We start from the raw sequence: 7500 nt of genomic DNA on the forward strand, positions 1-7500 counted from the left end.
ACGACGTCTCCGTTATGTAAGAGCGGAAGGCGTAAGAGAACGTCTCGTTTAATTAACGCGAACGGCGTTGGGCTCCCGAGTCGACTTCGGGGCGGCCCTTAACGCATCGCATCAACGAGCTCGTCGCGCGCTAGTCGCGCGACGGTCGATCATGATATATAAATCAAGGATTTCGGATCTCTCTAAAACCGGGCTGGAAATCGGTCATTGTTCGTTTTGCGAAACGATATTTTATAAAAGTGAAGATTTGTATGTGTCTCGTCAAAGAACGTTCCGATGAATCGGACGCGATGCCGCGTCCAAAGTAAATCTGGACGAACGCGAGGCGAGTGTTGAGATATACATTTTCCTCCGTGAACAGATAGAAAAACGAATTCATTTTGTTGTTGCGGTGTGGTGTTGTGTGTGTATTGTAATAAATACGCACGCACGCACGCACGCAAAAAGCTACCTAGGCACCGGCGCGTCACGGCGTTTCGAACGTCCGACGCGTCGCTTGTCACACGTCTATCATATCATCATCACCCTCATATCTCTCGTATGTGCGGTGTTGGTGTGTGTTAGCTCTAGCTAGCTCCCTGGTTGATCCTGCCAGTAGTTATATGCTTGTCTCAAAGATTAAGCCATGCATGTCTCAGTGCAAGCCGTATTAAGGCGATACCGCGAATGGCTCAATATATCAGTTTTGGTTCCTTAGATCTTACCTCGGTTACTTGGATAACTGTGGTAATTCTAGAGCTAATACATGCAATCAGAACTCTGACCAGTGATGGGATGAGTGCTTTTATTAGATCAAAACCAATCGACGGAGGGCCTCGCGTCCGAAGTCGTTAATTTTGATGAATCTGGATAACTTTTGCCGATCGCATGGTCCAGCACCGGCGACGCATCTTTCAAATGTCTGCCTTATCAACTTTCGATGGTAGTTTCTGCGACTACCATGGTTGTCACGGGTAACGGGGAATCAGGGTTCGATTCCGGAGAGGGAGCCTGAGAAACGGCTACCACATCCAAGGAAGGCAGCAGGCGCGCAAATTACCCACTCCCGGCACGGGGAGGTAGTGACGAAAAATAACGATACGGGACTCTTACGAGGCCTCGTAATCGGAATGAGTACACTTTAAATATTTTAACGAGGAACAATTGGAGGGCAAGTCTGGTGCCAGCAGCCGCGGTAACTCCAGCTCCAATAGCGTATACTAAAATTGTTGCGGTTAAAAAGCTCGTAGTTGCATTTGTGCGCCGCGCTGTCGGTGCACCGCATCCGCGGTGATACTGACACGTCTGCGGAGCATATCGTCGGTGAGCCGTCGGTAAAACGGCGGTTCAATATCAAAATCCTATCGCGGTGCTCTTCGGTGAGTGTCGAGATGGGCCGACAATTTTACTTTGAACAAATTAGAGTGCTCAAAGCGGGCTCAAAATGCTGCTTGAATATTTCGTGCATGGAATAATAGAATATGATCTCGGTTCTATTTTGTTGGTTTTCAGAACTCCGAGGTAATGATTAATAGGGATAACTGGGGGCATTCGTATTGCGACGTTAGAGGTGAAATTCTTGGATCGTCGCAAGACGAACATCAGCGAAAGCATTTGCCAAAGGTGTTTTCATCAATCAAGAACGAAAGTTAGAGGTTCGAAGGCGATTAGATACCGCCCTAGTTCTAACCGTAAATATGTCATCTAGCGATCCGCCGACGTTACTACGATGGCTCGGCGGGCAGCTTCCGGGAAACCAAAGATTTTGGACTCCGGGGGGAGTATGGTTGCAAAGCTGAAACTTAAAGGAATTGACGGAAGGGCACCACCAGGAGTGGAGCCTGCGGCTTAATTTGACTCAACACGGGAAATCTCACCAGGCCCGGACACCGGAAGGATTGACAGATTAACAGCTCTTTCTTGATTCGGTGGGTGGTGGTGCATGGCCGTTCTTAGTTGGTGGAGCGATTTGTCTGGTTAATTCCGGTAACGAACGAGACTCTAGCCTGCTAAATAGGCGTCGTCATTTAGGTGTGCGCCGCTCCGGTGGCGCAACTCACTGGCGACGTATTAAAATTCTTCTTAGAGGGACCGGCGGCTTCGAGCCGCACGAGATTGAGCAATAACAGGTCTGTGATGCCCTTAGATGTCCTGGGCCGCACGCGCGCTACACTGAAGGAATCAGCATGTTCTCCCTGGCCTAGAGGCCCGGGCAACCCGTTGAAACTCCTTCGTGCTGGGGATTGGGGTTTGCAATTATCCCCCATAAACGAGGAATTCCTAGTAAGCGCGAGTCATAAGCTCGCGTTGATTACGTCCCTGCCCTTTGTACACACCGCCCGTCGCTACTACCGATTGAATGATTTAGTGAGGTCTTCGGACCGACACGCGGTGGCTTCACGGCCGTCGGCGTTGCTGGGAAGTTGACCAAACTTGATCATTTAGAGGAAGTAAAAGTCGTAACAAGGTTTCCGTAGGGGAACCTGCGGAAGGATCATTAACGTGTGTGTATGTGTGCGAGACGCGTGATATGTTCACGAACGTTGTTGCGCCGCTGTTGCTGTTGTTGCTGTTGCGACGACGACGACGACGACGACGACGACTTCGTACATACCGTGTTTACACATATATATATGTAATACATCCATAATGATATATATATATACGACATATATACATATATATGTACGTACGCGCGCGCTGCTGTTCGTATCTAATGCGGACGAGCGCGCGCGCGTGTGCGTGCGTGTGTGTGTGCGTGTTTGTATATATGTATAAAAAATAAAATGTGAAATAATTGTCTCTAGCGTCTATTACGCCTAACGGCGCAGCGGCGACGGCGCCGTGGCGGTGGCCGGTGGCGGTGGTGGCATTCGTCGAAAGTGCTACCGCCGCCGCTGCCTCCGCCGCCGTCGAAGCGGCCGGGTGGCGGAAAAACGCCGAGAGACGAGCGCCGACCGGGGCATACCAAACGGAGCGTTCGAAGCGGTGAAAATCCCCACTGCCTAGCTCAGGCCCTTTATTGTCGGTTGGCGCTATACAAAACGAAATTTAAGCGGTTAGAAAGATGACAATGTCGTGCGTCACGCCAGCTCGTTGGGGGGTGCGCGGGTCGTCGTCGTTCATCATTCTAAAGGATTCGCGTCGGGGCGTTAAGCTTTTTCGGTGCCGTTTCTTTATGAACGCCTCGGCGCACATGAATTCGACCAACTTTCGACGTTAATACATAAAAACGGACAATCAAGTGGCCGACGGCGAGAGCCGTAGGCCGCTACCGTAAGTAATAACAACATTAAGAAAAAACCATTACCCTGGACGGTGGATCACTTGGCTCGCGGGTCGATGAAGAACGCAGTTAACTGCGCGTCATAGTGTGAACTGCAGGACACATTTGAACATCGACATTTCGAACGCACATTGCGGTCCGTGGAGAAATATCCAGGACCACTCCTGTCTGAGGGCCGGCTGTTAAAATATAAAAACCACACTGTTCGGTGTAGAACGCGCGCTACGTGCGCTCGCGCCGGTCGATGCGCGCGGCGGTGACGCGCGACGCGGCGGCGGCGGGTTGGTGGGGGGTGATGAACGAGCTCGCGGACGGTGCGATGGGACGATCTCTAATAAGAGTCTCTCGTCCGCGCCGCCGCGGCTCTCACTCTCTCTCTCTCACTATCCGCCGTCGCTGTCGTCGCGCTGCCGCTGCCGCACTACCGCGCGCGGGCGAGCGGGCGCGCGCTCTTTCGAACAATTGACGGTTTCCGTTGAACGTTCTTCGCGACGGACGACGGACGGCGGGGTGCTGCACCCCTCACGTCCGCGTACGCGCGGAGCGCGTTTACGGTCCGTTTAAATATATCGAATTGTATTGAATATGAAACGAGTGTGAAAAGATTACACGCATCGCTAAGACGCGAGTCTTCGTAGTGCGGTCTTCGTCCGAGCTCATCGGTTCGTGTATACGATATAATAAAATATATCGGAAGCACAGACGACGCGTCTCCGACGGATGCGACCGGCAGGCGGTGAATGTTTTCTTGCGCGGCAAGCGTAACGCACACACAAACATATGTAAGTAAACATTACGTGATGTTCATGTGCGCGCGCGCCTAGCCCGATGCGAGAGAGTTCACCGCTCGTCGTCGCTACGCATCCGTATTATGTCGGTGATACGCGTCGTCGTTCCAGTGCGAACGTTATATTATCGTATCGATACGGACCGATACCGAAAGGGCCGGACGATCGATCGCTAACGAAAAGTACTCGCGCTCGCGTATGCGTGTCGAGATTTTCGTTTACGCTCGTATCATCATAATCATCATCATCGTCATCGTCGTCGTTCATCGCGCAACGCGTGTTGTGTGTGCAGCGTTGCGTTGTGCGTGCGCGCGTCTAGAGACCTCTAAGGACTCGCGACGCGCGCGCCTCGCGCACGCGCACTCGCTCTGCGACGCGCGATGATCGCGACGGTGGGGGTGGTGTACGGTAGGCGGACTCGACGTCCGAAGGGCGTCCCGCGACGACGACCGGCCGCCGTGCGCGCTTGCTTGCTTGCGCGCGCGGTCCGTCGGTTCGTCGTCGTCAAAAATATAATAAGGGACGTCGCGTACGGATATCGCGTCTGCCTCGAATTTTTATCGTTGGCCTCAGATCAGGGAGGATCACCCGCCGAATTTAAGCATATTAGTAAGCGGAGGAAAAGAAACTAACAAGGATTTCCCTAGTAGCGGCGAGCGAACAGGAAAGAGCCCAGCACTGAATCCCGCGATCGTCTCGAGCGCGGGAGATGTGGTGTTCGGGAGGTTCCGCTTTCTCGTCGTCGATACTCCTGTCCAAGTTCGTCTTGAACGGGGCCGTTTTCCCGCAGAGGGTGCCAGGCCCGTAGCGACGGAGGGCGGCGGCGAGAGGGACTCTCCTAAGAGTCGGGTTGCTTGAGAGTGCAGCCCTAAGTGGGTGGTAAACTCCATCTAAGGCTAAATATAACCGCGAGACCGATAGCGAACAAGTACCGTGAGGGAAAGTTGAAAAGAACTTTGAAGAGAGAGTTCAAGAGTACGTGAAACCGTTCAGGGGTAAACCTGCGAAACTCGAATGAACGAACGGAGAGATTCATCGTCATTCCGCGGCGTACGCGCCCGCGCTCTGATGCGACGTCCGGTCCGCCTTTAATCGGGCGCTGTATCGCGTCGCACGGGCCGGTGCGCGTCGACGTCCGCGGAGGGCGTGCACTTCTCTCTCAGTAATGCATCGCGACCCGTTCGGGTGTCGATCTAAGCGCCGCCGACGGGCAGCCCAGCGTTCACTTCGCGCGAGCGGAGTCAGGACGTTGGACCGTTTCGCGGTAGCCGATCGGCCGCCGGACGGTATAATGATAAGAATCGCGCACGCGCTCTCTAAAGGCGCGTCCGGCCCGACGCAAGATAACGTCGTACACGAGGTCCTGCCCGAGCGCGGACCTCGTTGCGGCGCGTCTGTCGTCGCAGCCGTGCTGTCTCGGACCGTGCGCGTCTCTGTCTGCGATGATTCAGTTTCGGGCACTCGCAGGACCCGTCTTGAAACACGGACCAAGGAGTCTAGCATGTGTGCGAGTCATTGAGTATTTGTATAAACTGAAAGGCGCAACGAAAGTGAAGGCGCGCGCTAGCCGCGCGCTCAGGGAGGATGGAGTGTACGTCCTTTGCGATCTGCACTCTCGCACTCCCGAGGCGTCTCGTTTCCAATCCGTGAATGCAGGCGCGCTCTGAGCAGAGATGCTGGGACCCGAAAGATGGTGAACTATGCCTGGTCAGGTCGAAGTCAGGGGAAACCCTGATGGAGGACCGTAGCGATTCTGACGTGCAAATCGATCGTCGGAACTGGGTATAGGGGCGAAAGACTAATCGAACCATCTAGTAGCTGGTTCCGTCCGAAGTTTCCCTCAGGATAGCTGGCGTCGATGAAGAACAGTCTCATCCGGTAAAGCGAATGATTAGAGGCATTGGGGCCGAAACGACCTCAACCTATTCTCAAACTTTAAATGGGTGAGAGCTCCGGCTTACTCGAACGATGAAGCCGGAGATCTGATGACGGTGCCAAGTGGGCCAATTTTGGTAAGCAGAACTGGCGCTGTGGGATGAACCAAACGTAGTGTTAAGGCGCCCAAAAAACGCTCATGGGACACCATGAAAGGCGTTGGTCGCTCATGACAGCAGGACGGTGGCCATGGAAGTCGGAATCCGCTAAGGAGTGTGCAACGACTCACCTGCCGAAGCAACCAGCCCTGAAAATGGATGGCGCTGAAGCGTTTTGCCTATACACTACCGTTACGGGCATATACGGCGAGCGCGTTTCGCGCGCACGCTTTATTAGGCCGTAACGAGTAGGACGAGCGCGGCGGAGAGCGCAGAAGGGTCTGGGCGCGAGCCCGCCTGGAGCCTCCGTCGGTGCAGATCTTGGTGGTAGTAGCAAATACTCCAGCGAGGCCCTGGAGGACTGACGTGGAGAAGGGTTTCGCGTGAACAGTAGTTGCTCGCGAGTCAGTCGATCCTAAGCTCAAGGAGAGATCTTATGTCGATGCGGCGTGTTTATTTTTATTTTTTTTGAAAACAAAAAATTTAAGAACTAAATAACGCCCTTTGAGCGAAAGGGAATCCGGTTCCTATTCCGGAACCCGGCAGCGGAACCGTTTCAATAATCGTTCCCTCGTTTCAAAGCGAGTGTTCGACGGGGTAACCCGAAGTGGCCTGAAGACGCCGCCGAGGGGTCCGGGAAGAGTTTTCTTTTCTGCCTGAGCGTTCGAGTTCCATGGAATCCTATAGAAGGGAGATATGGTTCGGAACGCGAAGAGCACCGCATTTGCGGCGGTGTCCGGATACTCTCTGCGGACCTTGAAAATTCAGGTGAGGGATGTACGTGGAGATGTCGCGCCGGTTCGTACCCATATCCGCAGCAGGTCTCCAAGGTGAAGAGCCTCTAGTCGATAGAATAATGTAGGTAAGGGAAGTCGGCAAATTGGATCCGTAACTTCGGAATAAGGATTGGCTCTGAGGACCGGGGCGTGTCGGGTTTGGACGGGAAGCGGATGCGGCCGGTGCCGGGCCTGGTCGATGCTCGTTCTACGTTACACGTGCGCGTTTCGCTTCGGCGTGCGCGCGCGCGTTCGTGGGCGCGGGCTGAATCCGGACCCGCGTTCCGGCCTTCCGCGGATCTTCCTAGCCGTAAGGGCGGGTCGGTTTCGTTTCGTGCGCGATCGGCTCGTTCCTGTACGACCGCCGTTCAACGGTCAGCTCAGAACTGGCACGGACAAGGGGAATCCGACTGTCTAATTAAAACAAAGCATTGCGATGGCCCTCGCGGGTGTTGACGCAATGTGATTTCTGCCCAGTGCTCTGAATGTCAACGTGAAGAAATTCAAGCAAGCGCGGGTAAACGGCGGGAGTAACTATGACTCTCTTAACCGGTGACCGAAGGCCGCCGCCTTCACCGCCGGGGCCCTAACGGGCGGGGACGACATTTTTGCTCCTAGCTCACGATACATGGGACGGT

General features: G+C 54.1%; 2 non-coding genes and 1 pseudogene across 2 annotated transcripts; all 3 read left to right on the plus strand.

Moving 5' to 3' along the window:
- Positions 1-575: 575 nt before the first annotated feature.
- LOC137927667 (small subunit ribosomal RNA) lies at positions 576-2479 on the plus strand. Its single transcript, XR_011107814.1, has one exon. It is a non-coding gene; the product is annotated as a small subunit ribosomal RNA (ribosomal RNA).
- An 807-nt stretch (positions 2480-3286) lies between these two features.
- LOC137927768 (5.8S ribosomal RNA) lies at positions 3287-3443 on the plus strand. Its single transcript, XR_011107902.1, has one exon. It is a non-coding gene; the product is annotated as a 5.8S ribosomal RNA (ribosomal RNA).
- Positions 3444-4617: 1174 nt separating this feature from the next.
- LOC137927760 (large subunit ribosomal RNA) overlaps positions 4618-7500 on the plus strand; it is a 4896-nt pseudogene continuing 2013 nt past the window's right edge.

This window comes from Battus philenor, unplaced genomic scaffold, assembly GCF_028537555.1.
Source record: "Battus philenor isolate CCGP_79_NKW_IND1 unplaced genomic scaffold, ilBatPhil1.0.hap1 SCAF_36, whole genome shotgun sequence".
Classification (NCBI taxonomy): domain Eukaryota; kingdom Metazoa; phylum Arthropoda; class Insecta; order Lepidoptera; family Papilionidae; genus Battus; species Battus philenor.